This window comes from Lissotriton helveticus, chromosome 2_1, assembly GCF_964261635.1.
Source record: "Lissotriton helveticus chromosome 2_1, aLisHel1.1, whole genome shotgun sequence".
Taxonomy (NCBI): Eukaryota; Metazoa; Chordata; class Amphibia; order Caudata; family Salamandridae; genus Lissotriton; species Lissotriton helveticus.
Genome location: NC_136059.1, coordinates 1,644,287,306 through 1,644,301,488, shown reverse-complemented (window position 1 = coordinate 1,644,301,488; position 14,183 = coordinate 1,644,287,306). Strand labels below are relative to the sequence as shown.

General features: G+C 43.3%; 1 protein-coding gene across 1 annotated transcript in view; it reads left to right on the top strand.

Annotated features, from left to right (window-relative positions):
* Nucleotides 1-14,183, top strand: part of SGMS2 (sphingomyelin synthase 2) — a 282,298-nt gene that overhangs the window by 50,309 nt on the left and 217,806 nt on the right. The window lies entirely within an intron of this gene.

Here is a 14,183-nt window from a genome sequence, read left to right as displayed (position 1 = left end):
CTGACTGCCGCTGCATATAGGGCACAACAAAGTACAGTATTTATTTTGAACTGTGACTTAGTGAGCAAGAACTGCACCTTTTTACCCCTTTATCAGCCGCTATACAAAACATTTTCAGCCAGCACTATTAGATGTCTTTGGTAGTAAATAGCACAGTTATTTAGTGAAATCACCATTTACCACTATATAATGAATGCGGATTTTTGGCTACAGTATTGTTAGACAAGACCGTGCGTACATTTTCAAGTGGGTAGAGTTCGGTGTTTGTATAAAAGCAACACAAGAAAATATCATAACAACACATCCTTTCAAAAGTAATATAATATCACCGCAAACAACAGAAAAGCAACAGCACACAGAACACTCTTGCACACCTAGACATACGAAAACTATCCAGCACATCAGCAAAGCAGCACAACAAAATAACACCACACAATAACAACTAAACACAATGCAAACCAACTTCAACACAAAACATCAATTAGACAGCGTTCCAGGACAAAGATAAACAAGCAAAACCAGAAGATAGCAATACCTCAGCACAGCACACTAACAGAACAAACCAACTTAGCAAAACAAAACACAACATCAATAAAAGAAGACAAGATACAATAACAACACACCATAAGAACAATCTAACAAAACACACAAACACCGTGCAGCAACACAACACACCACACCACCACAACACGCTAGCGTCCACACAAAATACAACAGCATAACAACACAACAATACCGTTGGGTTGTAATAGCTGATGTTCTGTGTTTGTAAGCTGTGTTTTTGTGTGTTGATCTTTTGTGATGTGTGGCTTTAAGTTGTAGTGAGCTATGTTATTTATGAGTTGTGTTTTGTTTTGGAGTGGTGTTTTATTGTAATGTGGTTCTTCTGCAGATTTTGAGCATGTGGGTGATACATGATGCTGGTCATTGTTCTGCAGCTATCCTAAATACTGAGAGCTGCCACTGGTGCAAAGGATTTGTTTTCCAAAAACATTACATATGTAACATACCCCATTTTATTCTGAGCAAACAAGCAGTGGCTGGGCAATAAAGAGGTAGGAAGAATTCTATCTGATATCTGCTGCCCTATATCTGGGCAAACTATTTAATCCTTATTAACAATTGTAAAATAGAGTTTTATAACTCTACAGCTCAAACTGCACCGTTTTCTTTTCAAACCACATCACACTAAATAAAAAGAGGAGAGCGTAATTATGACCCCAATATTTGCAACTACTATTACTGACCTGTGCAAAAAACAACTTCTCCCTGCCCCCTCCTCCAGTGCAAATGTTGTTTTTGTATTTGTTTTTTGGTCAAATGTTGAAGCAGAAATGTGCTATAATTGTACTATATTATATGATCAGACCCCAGCCTTTTTAATAATACACACATCAACATATGGATGTCTTTTAGCCTTTCACCCTGCTCGGCACTGTTTTTGGTTGCAAACTTACTTTGGCTTTAAAAACTTCCAAATTGAGCGTGACTGAAGTCTGTGTTGATTCAAGCATCTGGGCAACCTCACAAGTATGTGGATGTTAGCTCATGTGCCACTTAATGGGCGTGAGGTTACTCAACTGTTTAATGCCCTCAAAGACAATGCTTCTCCCCACTTACTTACAGGCTGCTCTACTGAAGCAGAGCTCAGGATTGCTCCCACTATGTTTATTCATGCTTGGTTTTCACCTGGAGGGTGGTACATCAACAGGACCAGTGATGTCATATACATTGGACACCCATCACCATGGGGTCGTGATTGGCTACCTCTTTCGCAAACCTCACTGTCTCAAACAGCGGCCATTGTTGGGAACATCAGTATGGTTTTCTGTGAGTGCACCCAGAGGAACTTCCCCTACTAAAAAGGCAAAATTATTAGTTGGGATCATAAACCTGAAAAGTGGGAATGTTATATTAGGTTCAGTAGGCACTTGCTTATTCAGGCACCAAAGGTGATTTTCACTGTTTCCAGCTGCATTTCTCTCCTGGAGCCTATTGACTCTAGTTAGAATGATGTGGATACAGGTGTTCTACAGGTGGAAACTCCTATGGATCTGCCCTCTGCTCCGCTTAGGTTCATCAACAACTCTGCCAGGCAAGTTGGAGGTTCAATCACCAGATCTAGAGAAGATGAACCAGTTACCACTATAAGAGTTCACCAAGCAAACAATGTCAGACTTGCAATGAAAGGCAATCATGGTGTCTACGTCATGCTGGGAAGCACCCAAAAGAAGATGAAAGGGAGTAGATATGTGAGCACCGACAACTTCCCGCCAGGTTGTGGATACATTTTGCAGCTCCCCATTTTGACATTGTTGGACTTTCTGCCGAAGTGTTTCTCTGCCTAAGTGCTCTTTGGGTGGCACATACAGGCGCTCGGATTTAAAAACAGTGGGCCCGATTCACCGAACTAACTTAAGACAAAATCCTAAACTTACTACCATTTTGGTATTCACAGAAGGCACTTACTCATCATCTAGTATACAAACTTTTAGTGGCGTAAATTCCACAGGTGGAGTCTCTTCGAGAATTTGGACTTCTCCCACAATTTGTAGGATTTGCTCTTACTGCACAATCTAAATCAGGCTCTGAGTAATGTGTCCAGAGATGCTGAAGATGGACTGAGCACATTTTCCTCCACGCGTGATGTTTTTGCTGCTGCTTGGCAAGCTTCCTCTCCTCCGGTCCTAGTTCCCAGCCCTTATCATCATCTGTCCTTCCTTCATCTTCTTCCATGGACATGAGCACATGAATGCCGCAGACTAATATTATCAGCATACTCCCCTCCATTTCCTGGCCGTGGAAGCATTTCAAATGTTTAGTTTTTGTCTATTTATAACACACCCTCTCACTTGGCTGCCCTTGTACTCGTTTATCAAAGGTGCCTTTCCCTCCAGGGGGACTCGGAAAGGTCTCATTCCCACAGCCAGGTCTGTAAGCAGCTAGCAGGGATTTCACTCTTGTATGTTTGCTTCCTTTTAGAATGAAAATGTTTGTTTGAAGGATGCACCAGAACGGTCTGAACAATTTGTTCGTTTTTACAACTTTAATTTCCCATTTTTCATTCGCATTTTTAGAATACCTGCAGTTTAACCCCTTCGGCCCTGATGATGAGCTCAGCTCGTCATCAGTTGCGCCGCTCGCACGCTGATGACGAGCTGAGCTCGTCATCTAACGCGGCTTTTTGAAAAAAGCTGCGAAGCGCGAAAATCGCCGCAGCGCGCATGCGGTTAATTAGTGTAGTACATGCACTAAGGTAAACATGTTGTATATTATCCTGTGTTTGTAAATGTACTTTGAATCAGCATTATGTCTCAAATTGCTACTTAACGGATATAAATGAAATTTAGACAAATACAAAAATTCATGTGGCCCGGTATTTGTATATTTAGACCTAATATTACCCAAGACCTTGTGATTTTACTTAATTTTTTTTTTCATGCTTAACTATAGGGACTTTCAGCCAGTTCCCTTCGTGCGTTAGCGTTTTATTGCATCATTCACATTTTTCTGCAACTCACTACAGCATATGGCTTTTCGGCCATTGCCTACCTTCACTGAGAGGGACTGCATTCTGCCCTTTCACAAGGAGCAAACACAAAATAGTTCCCTTCAGTACAATGGACTGCTTTGACAATTTGTGGTTTTTGAGAACAGAATTTTTTTTTTTGCTTTTCGCCAACTGGTTTTGTTTCCATTGATGAGGGCTCGGCTGCTTCCACAACAATAAAGTTTTTCAAAAAGCATGACAAAACAAAACAAGCGTAGACAAAGCCAAAAGGCTGCCATGGAATGCCAGACTTGTTGACTTTGCCATTCCCTGGTTTAGAAGTTGAGTCCAGCCAGATTAGAGAGTTAGATTGATTCGAAAATGTTACTGTGTGCGTGAGCCTGCCCAGTAAAATTAAATGCCTTTGCTGTAAAAGACCCCGAATTGGAGAATTGCGTACGGGAATAGTTTTAGTAATCCTATTTCTAGTTGCACTGTACAGAAGCTGGAATACCAGCTGGAAACAGTAATTCTGGGGCATATTATCAAGGACCGGTGTTAGAATTATCGTCGTTTTATCGGCAGGAAACTACCGATAAAACAGCGATAATGGGCTTGATAATACGCCCTTGTTAATTCCCATAGAAGCCCATGTTCTGATGTTAACATGGGCTTCTATGGGAATTAACAAGGGCGTATTATCAAGCCCATTATCGCCGTTTTATCGGCAGTTTCCTGCCGTTAAAACGGCGATAATTCTAACACCGGTCCTTGATAATATGCCCCTCTGTTCCCAGTATTGCTGTGCCCTCTGTACCATGTAACCTGTGATCGGGCCCACAGTGTGTTATCACCAAACTAGCGCTTACACGTATTCCTTGGTATACAAATAGCATTGTTAATTCCGTGCAGTACATTGTTTAGCACTACATATATGGCAACCCAGAGTGCCCAAAATATGAACAAGAACACCCTTTGGAGGCTTTGTGACGTGCACCTACAGTTTTTAACTTTCAATAGAGTATGTGCAGCTGATTTTGTGGTGGCCCTTTGAGGCCTGGGATTTTGTGCTCCAAGTCTCTTGCAAGCTTTTAAATTTCAGTGCCTTACCATATGGGGAGCAAAATGTACTTAGAAGTGACTTATTAATATTTAAAGCAGGGTTTAATACCGGCCAAAAAGGGTCATTGTGACATGTTTAACAGAAGGTGTTTAAGCTGCTACAATCTGGCAGCACATGGTAGGCCTGACTCATGTTTTTCAGGCCAAATCTGTGTGGATGGCCACAGGTGGCTTTTAACTTCCAAGGTGCTGGGTTTATTTTCTATCCCACACACTAGAGCCTTTTAGGCAAGTTAAATAAGTCAATTAAGTAAAGGATAATCTAATTTAACCACGTTTAAAGTGGAAGCACAGGAAAGTTAGTGCTGTTTAGTAAGGATAATGTGCACATAATTTGAATTTGAATTTAAAAACATTTGTATAGCGCACTTCTACCGTGCGGTTTCTTGGCGCTTTTGGATTGCAAGGAGACAAACAGGAACAGAGGGAGACTAGACATTATAGGCTTGGGAGAAAAGCAGAGTTTTAAGACCTTTCCGGAACTCGATGTAAGAGGGCGTCATACGGAGTTCCGTCGGGAGGGAGTTCCAGAACGCAGGAGCGAGAACTGCATAGTTCTGAAGCAAGCAAAAAACACAAATTTGGAGGAGCCATATAAAAGATGGTAATTTCCTACAGTATTTATTGTGAATTGCAGTCGTTCACATCTTCTCATTGTGTTAATATTTTTATCGTAAATAGTTTTTACGAAATGTGTGTCATTAAATAAGAATATACTCAATTTGGGTGGTACTGGACATTTATCATGTTAATGTGCTCATTTATTCACATGGCTGCATGCTATGAGGTGCTATAAAATCTAACCTGTTTAACCTTATCTTTGAAGTGAACATTTACTGTTATAAAGTGCTCTGATACCTTCAGGTCTAGCTAGCGCTATATAAAAATAAGTATTCCTGTGGTCCTTTTGCACAGGAGCTGATCACAAGTTCCTGGGAACGCCAGAGATCCGTTTTATTTCACTTAGAGATTTTGGCAGCTGAAAGCAGAATAACCTTTTGAGGGGAAATGAGGAGGTGCCCAAGCAATCTGACCCGAAATTCTCAATGTGCCTCATTTCTCAGGGACTCTTGGGGTCCATCTAGTAATACCTATTAACTCCAACTTCCACATGTACAGTTATTTGGAGTATCAGTAATGCCTGCTGGGCCCACTTAATGGGGCGAAATCTGGTTCAAGCATTAAACGACTTTTAGTGATGGAGGATGTGGAGCAGTGTGTTCGCTGGCTGAGGGCACAGCGAAAACCCCTACTTTATTTAGTAGGATACCTCTTGTTATGCCCATGTTTCCATCTAACTATTTGAGGTCCGCTTAAGATAGGTTGGTGCTCACATGACTGGGTGCACCAGCAATCCTGCTATGCAGAGTTACATGTGGGGTCAAATAAAGGAAGATTCCTGCACTCTTGTAGACTTTCTATCTCAAAAATTGCTTCCACATAACATGTTACGCCATGTCTCAGAAAACAACAGCTCACAATGTTATTTTGCCACTGCCTCCCTTAGACCACTTCCACCTCTGTGTGGTAATGGGAGATCTCAGACCTGCGAAACCATGGGGTATATCAGCAACATGAAGCGATACAACTTAACGCTGGCTATAGCTGGATTCTATCGCTGAGATTGCGTGCTATCAGAAACGCCTTTCTGCAATGCGATAGGAAATCCAGCGATTCCCTACAATCCACCTCCCATTGGAAGTAATGGGTAAGTCACTTCTGTAGCAGGCGCAAACAAAGCTGCGATAAGCGCGGTTAGCGATAATATTATTGTCACCACGAGTGTTTGCGCCCTGCTTACTGATAGGAGTAGCTTGTGTTAGAGACATTCCTAACATGATTTTACTGCAGAACGCCTACTATGCATCACATTAGCATTGAGATGCTGGGCGTTAAGGAAGCAGGCGCTGAGGCAAGGATTCATGAGATAGCGTGATCTTGCTGATCATGCGATAAAATTATTGCCGCTTTTCACCCGAAAACGGACACTAAAGCGGCTATAATTTTATCGCGGTGCCTTGATGATATGCCCCCATATTCTTATAAGTAAAGCTATTCAGTAAACTTAGGGGCATATCAGCAACATGAAGCGATAAAACATCGCTAAGCGCGCTTAGCGCGTGACAACTTAATGCCGGCTATCGCTAGGTTCTATCGCAGAGATAGCGCGCTATCAGTAACGCCTATCGCCAATGCGATAGGAAATCCAGCGATAGCGGCAAAAGGGTGCGCTTATCTCTGGAAACCCAGCGATAACATGACGGCGATAATCAAAACCTTGTTGATAGTGAAGTGCAGACTCATCCCTACAATCCACCTCCCATTGGAAGTTAAGGGTGAGTCACTTTTGTAGCAGGTGTAAACGAAGCTGCGATAAGCGCGGTTACCGATATTATTATCGTAGCCACGCGTGTTTGCGCCCTGCTTGCTGATAGAAGTAGCTCGTGTTAGCGACATTACTAACTTTTTTTTTACTGCGGAACGCCTACTAAATTAACGTTGAGATGCTGGGCATTGAGGAAACTGGCGCTGAGGCAAGGATTTACGCGATAGCCTGACCTTGCTGATCATGCGATAAAATTATCGCCACTTTTTGCCCGAATACGGATGCTAAAGTGGCGATAATTTTATCACAGCGCCTTGATGATATCATATGGCCCTTAATTTTGATGAAGAACAGAAAAAAAGATTCCTTGAAATAGGCAGAAGCTTATTACTATTGTTTCTCATGCCTAATCAAAAGAAAGTTCTGGTAGGATTTTCTTTATCATATTTCATATTTTTAATACACAGGGACTCAAATGTAATCAAGTGTAAGTCTATATATAAAGTATTTAGACAGAAGTGAGTGACTGAGGAGTTATGGATGGGATCAGGGATGTTTTTCTTCGCCGTAAACCTTAGAATAATAATATCCAGTTATAGAGCGCACCGTTACCTGGCGGGTTTTCCAGCCCTGAGCATAGGTAAAGATGATGCTGGGCTAAAGAGAAAAGAATTAGAACAACCAAGTTTTAAGATGTTTGCAAAATAGCAGCAGAGATGTGCAGTGTTTGAGAATTGCGGTAGGGAATTCCAAAGTTTAGGACCTAGGTATGCGAACGAGTGCCATCCTGTGCGAGCCAAACAAATATTAGGCACAAACAGAGAGCCGGATTCTCGGATCTCAGTCTCCAGCTAGGTTGATAGGGAAAGACTAGGTCCTGTACATAGCGAGGGTCGAGTCCAGCTCTAGCACATAATGAACAGAGTTTTAAATTGCACTCTCTTTCCAATTGGCAGCCAGGTCAGCTCACAGAGAATAGGAGAAGCCAGGTTGTATCTCGGAGGCTGAACAAGGAGTCTTGCAGCTGAATTCTGCAGAACCTGCAGGCAGCGAACGCAGGCTCTGTCAGGTCCCAGGTAGAGAACATTGCCATAATCCACTCTTGAGAGTAACAGAGCCTGAATCAGTGTTCTTTGGGCCGAGTGAGGAATTATCCAAATGATTTTCATCACGGTGAAACAGGTGGATGCCACTTTGCCACTTGGGGATGCATAGACAGGGTCTCATCCAGCCAGTATCCCAGGCTTTTAACTTTGGGGATAGAGCTGGAAGAGCTTCAAGAGACTCAGGCCAATGTTCTGGGCTCCAAAGCTGTGGGTTCCTACCTAAAACCATAACCTCAGTTTTATCACCATTAAGTTTAAGCGAGTTGCTTTCCATCCAGGAAGTAACCTGGTTAAGACTGAGGTTAAGGGAATCAGGGTTGTGCCCCTGTGAGGATGACAAAGAGAAAATTATTTGTGTGTTGTCTTCGTAGGAAAACAATGTCAAACCACAGCTCTCAACCACATCCGCAAGAGGCCACACATAAAGGTTGAACAGCATAGGGCTCAACGCAGAATTGTCATGGTACACCAGAGGTCAGAGCACAAGTCCCAGACCTGTTCCCTGACCAGAGGAGTACCCCAAGGTTCTGCCTTCTTTAGTTAGGAGTATATAAACAACTAAGAAGGTGCAGAGGGTAGAAGTTTGTAGAGGGCCCTGGAGAAAGGACGTGACATTGAATGGAGAAAAGTGTAAATTTCGAACAAAAGAGGTTCCTGTTATTGGAACCTGTGTGGTCTGTTCTTGGGAATATTACCTACATTCCTGGATTTCCTCCTTTGGAAATGTCAGGGCTGCAGCATGAACCTTTCTATTTTGGGTACACAGGGTACATCAAATGACCATAAAATGTGATTGCCCTAACACATTCCTGATGCTCCAAGGATTATAACTTGGGAATCATCACCATAAACCACGCCAACCCCTCCGGCTACCAAGCAGCACCGAACACCCAAAGTGCATCCTCCTTGTCTATCCCCGATCTCTGTATACAATACAGTAGATGTGGGAAATTTGCTGATGAAGAAATGCAGGAATAATTTATGTAGACCACACAATTTTCGTTAATGCATATCTGAAATTGCCTTTTCAATCTGAAAGAGAAAAGTGCCTTATTTTTAGCAGTATTCAAAATCAAAATAAAATGTATTAACAATAAGGCATTGACTTGAGGAACAAAGTAATTTACTATTTTACACAATGGTTAAATCACTAAAAATGATTAAAGTTTAGAGAGCAAAGCTCCAATATGCATTGAATATGGTGCGAATTTTGGATGGGCTTGAGCGCTCACTTTGCTTTTGGACCACACTCACTCTGTCGATGATGGGTAGGGTGGCCCTGTGTAATATTTTCTTGCCCCATTGCCTCTACTCAATGTTCGACTTGAAATACTCAAGCTGGATCTCAGCGAGGGTGGATTCGGACTTCCCGATCTGCAGCTGTACTATTTGGTGGGCCTCCTACAGTATGCAGCGATGTGGTGTGATGACTCTAACTGGGAAAAGGGTTTGATGTCGGGATCCGTTGAAACTGCGCAACTCTCCGGTTTCTAATGTGTGGCAGGGGGGTGCCATCAGACGCTTCTTTCTGCGTTACTATAGTGGCATGGGCATCGGACCTGGCGGTTAGGAAAGTTATTAGGAGAGCGCCATATGCGCCGCTTTTACCAATTTGGTGGTTGTGCCCGTTTTTGCACTTTCAAGAATTTATTAATGTTGTGGGTTGGATAATGAGGGGTTGTCAGATGGCCGGAGACCTGTAATTAATTGGCTCTATTATGCCTCTGGGGGATATGGGAACGCACTACGGGGTTGATGATCAACAGTGTGCGAGTATTTCAAATACAATTCATGAGATCTGGCCTACCTTCCCAGAGGAACCGGAGTGGTCTCACGTCCTCGGAGTGATCCTAGATCCCAGCTCCTTTAAAGGTATTATATCCCGCCTAAGTGTAGCCCTGAAGGCGGGTAGGACGACGGTGACTGGGAAGCAGTGGGAGGTTTGGGCGAAAGAATTGGATTCCCCACCAAAGGACATAGAGTTGCGCAGGGCGAGAGCACTTGTATGAGAGGTGGCCATTAATGCTTTTTCAAATTAGTGCTCTTTTATTTTCTCCCCCATGCCTACCTGACCCCAGCCCGACTACATAGGGTGTTCCAGGCGAGGTCACCCGGATGTAGTAGATGCCGTCCACCCCTGCTGACTTCTGTCAAGTGCCATGAAATTTCTCACAACTCAGCTCATACTGGAGTACAGTAAGTGAGGACATGGTAGAGTCACAAGGGTGGTAGTGGAACTCATATTTCAACATTGTCTGCTGGGGCTACTGCCCCTTCCCAAGAAGGGGAAAAAGATGCAGTAAAAATGTTCTCAGCTGGCCCTGCTGTTGGGCGGCCAACGCGTAGCCATACACTGGGCTAGTCCCATGCCCCTGGCAATCATGAAATAAAGGGCAGATCGGCTGGAGTGGGTGGTGGTCGAGAAGTATAGACTTCAGAGAGGGCGCACGGATAAACATGTGAAGCGGGACCTTGAGGTGTGGTCGAGTATGTTGGATACACTAGGGGAAAGTACTGGGAAACATGATGAAGGGGAAAACTCGGATGGAAGTGATGAGGAGGAAAGTACCAGTACAGATGAGGATCATGAACGGATGAGTCAAGGGGTGCACTGGGATTAGCTGAAAACTCCAAATTGATGGCTCAGAATGGCTCTGATTGTGGTGTATCTGAATAACCTCAGTGATGGGTTTGGTTGCGGGGACTGGGTACCCCCCACTCAGGTTGGCAACACATTAACACATAATGTTAAGGAAACAGGAGTAGGAGAGGGTCAGCTGTTCCCTTTTCTTCTTCTAACCATGAGATAGAGGGCTGGCATATGGCTCCCCTACCTAGTGACTGTACAAAATACACACACCTAAATGCAAATTTATGGAACACTTCTATCTTTGGTGCAAGGTGATTTTTCTGTATTGCTTATGTTAAAAAAAACTCAATAAACAAATTTTAAAAATAAAAACTTTGGAGAGCAAAAACCTCCTCTTTAAATAATAGGTTAGTTTATAAGTTGAGCTCACCTCTTCTATTACTTTGTCTGGAGAACAATGGATGTTACAACACAACTTCAGAAAGGCAAATATATCTGTCAGGTATCTCAAAAATGTGCCAATGATTTATTAGAGAGAATTAATAAACGGTGTAAAGGCAGAGGCAACATAATAATTTAAGATGTTAAGGTAGGAAGTTTAAACCATCTAGCCCTAAAGCAATAGAGTGCTGTGGCGAACCCCAGAAATTGCTAGTTCTGGAAACACAGAACCCAGTTTTACCAGGAGCATCTGGACCTGCATCCTGTAAAACTGAGTCTGGAGAAGGGCAGGCGCTACATGCAGAGGCACAGCCCAACATCGCCCACTCTGGCACCAAGGACGAAGGAGACAAAAATCTCATCTGCTTCTTACATTACTTCCCTTGCCACAGATATATGTCAAAGACCCAAGCCCTAGACCTGCAGTGATCCCACCAATCACATTTGCCTCCTGCTCTGAGCAGGAGGTAATGCTTGGTCATCCACTCATGCACCACTGTAAAACATACTTACTGGAAGAGCAAGGAGAAACCTTCACTAGGAGTAGGACCCCCTCCCCGTGTACCAAACGGAGTACCTGCCGACCACAGTGGCTCGTCCTGATCTTTCAGCCTGTTTTGACATTCAAGTCCGTTTTGATTGCCTCAACACGCCTGGCGCTTAACGCTCCAAGGATTCGAGCTCTCATGCTTGAATTCCACATTACCTCCTGTATAGCTCACATGCTATGAACCTATTACAGTGACCTCCTTTGTGAATTGCTCTTCACGCCTTGAAAAAGCCCAGGACTGCGCAACACTGAGCACAAAACACGTGTCTGCTATCCTTGTGTAAAGTTTTTGCTTATGAAAGCACAACATTAACACCTTTGGTGCTCATAACGAGATCATCTCGTCAAGAGGCACAGTGGCTCTGTGCTCATGATAAGCTGAGCTCGTCATGACCGCCGCAGCGCTCCCACGCTGGGATAATTCCCCTGCTGTGCTGAGCGTTCTAAGAAACGGGCGTGGTCATGACGAGCTGAGCTCGTCATGAGCACAGCGGCGCCCCCCCCCCCCCCTCTTCCCCCCGCACCGCGGGGGAATTAGCCCAACGGAGAAGTGGCTAAATAAAATCAAACAAATCTTAATCAATGACCAATCTTCTTTTTCCCATTGGGGAACTCCTGTGAAACCAGAAGATTGCTTTCCAGCTCTGTCCACCTTTCCAAAAACAGGGGCTAGGGATTGTCTGTTGATGAGAATAGTATGGCCAGAAGTGTTGAAGTTGCGTAGGATTTTAAATTGCTGTGTGGAATCTACACTTAAGGATGAATGTTATTCTTGTTTTTCACAATATCATCAATTTTTGCTGTACCTAGCCAAGGATTGCACCTACATGCAGGCCCTTGGTATAAAATCAGAGCAGGCAAACATGCAAACGGTAACTATGCACAAGTATGCTTACTACATTGAAATGGAAATGAAACGAGGAAGATCTTGATCAAGTGACACAAATTTGAGAAGACTGTTTCCCTTTTTCCAAATTTATTGTTTGCCATCACTTTATCGGCCCCTTTAGGGATACCAAAACATCTGACCCTCTGCTCCTTGTTTATGGATTGTAAGACTTCAGTGTGAGTTATTCAGGATAATATGAACGCCCAGATATGGCGGTGCACTTTAGTGATGAGGTCCAGTATGACAATTTACCTATCTGCAGTAACAGGGAGTATGTATGATTTAAATTGTATTAATATTATTGCAATGGAATTTCATGGAGAGCAGGACAGAGATCATGGACCAATTTTAACCAGAGAAAATGGAGCTTAACTCTGTGCTTATCATGTGTCAATAGGCAGTGGTCTGTGGTTCAAGTGATGAGAGTGACTAGGCGAAGGACCATGCTGGATAAGATACCAGCTAATGCTCACTATCACAATCCAAGTTACAGCAGAACATTTCTCAGATCATTAACTGTCCTTTCTTTGACCAGCTGCTGTCCTGCCCAATCATTGTGGTACTTAAGTGTTTAATATTCTAAGCCTGTTAGAGTGAAGGAAGGGGGCAGGGTGTCAGACCCTCACTTTGAAATTGTCAAGTAATTTTCAATCATTTTGGCAGTTCCAATACTGCTCAGTAAATATTGTAAATTATCTTATGCCCATTTCATGCTTATTTGGAACAATCGGAGAATGGGTTTCATTCCTTTTTGGGTCAAGGTGTTAGGTGTTCGGTGTCAGCTGTAACTCACACTTGCACTCACGCACATAACTGGTACGTTGTTCGCAGGACACATTTTTGAAGGCAAAGCTGATGCAGGAAGGGAAAGTACCCTCTAAGGACACTTGCTCAGACATCATTTAAAAAGTGTAGTCATCTCTAAATCGGAAGGAGGATGAGAATTCAAAAGAGCCTAATAATGTATGTGAGATATGGCTACGAGAACCAGCCAACATACTTACCTTGTGCTGGGTAAGTAGGTGATACTACTGAAGCAAGCGTCTTTTGGTAGATGTTGCAGTGTCGCTCCAGTTGAGACACTGAATGTGTTCATTCAACAGGGTTGGCAACATCTATTATTTGCAGTCTAGATTCAGGGATTGAGCCTGCCACTGTGGTGTTGCCTCTTAGACAGCTGATTGGGCAATTTCTATCAGTGGTGGCAGGCACAGGTAAGAGTGGTGGAGTGGGGCGAGCGGCGGGTGGGGGGGCGGGGCAGACGACAGGGTACGTAACATTTTATAAAAAATCAAAATAAAACCACTTACCTTGTGCTCGCTGCATGTGGCGAGCACAAGCTAAGTGGTTTTAATGATTATTTTACCTTTTCTGTCATCTGTCGACTTCCACCTTCACTCCGCCCTGCCCCCACCCCACCGTTCTTACCTGTGCCGGCCGCCACTGATTTCTATTTTAAAATGTGTAAAACACTAGATTGGGTCATTTGTGGATCAGATTCCTTAGTTCTACCTACCGTTACCTCTCAAACTCAAGCTCTCGTCCTTGTAAATTAACAGAGATTGGTTTTACACGAAAAATGGGAATGTATCATATGAGTCTTGGAGATCCCCATGAATTTAAAGTGTGAATAAACATGAAGACTGTAAAATAGAAGACGCCCCACAGA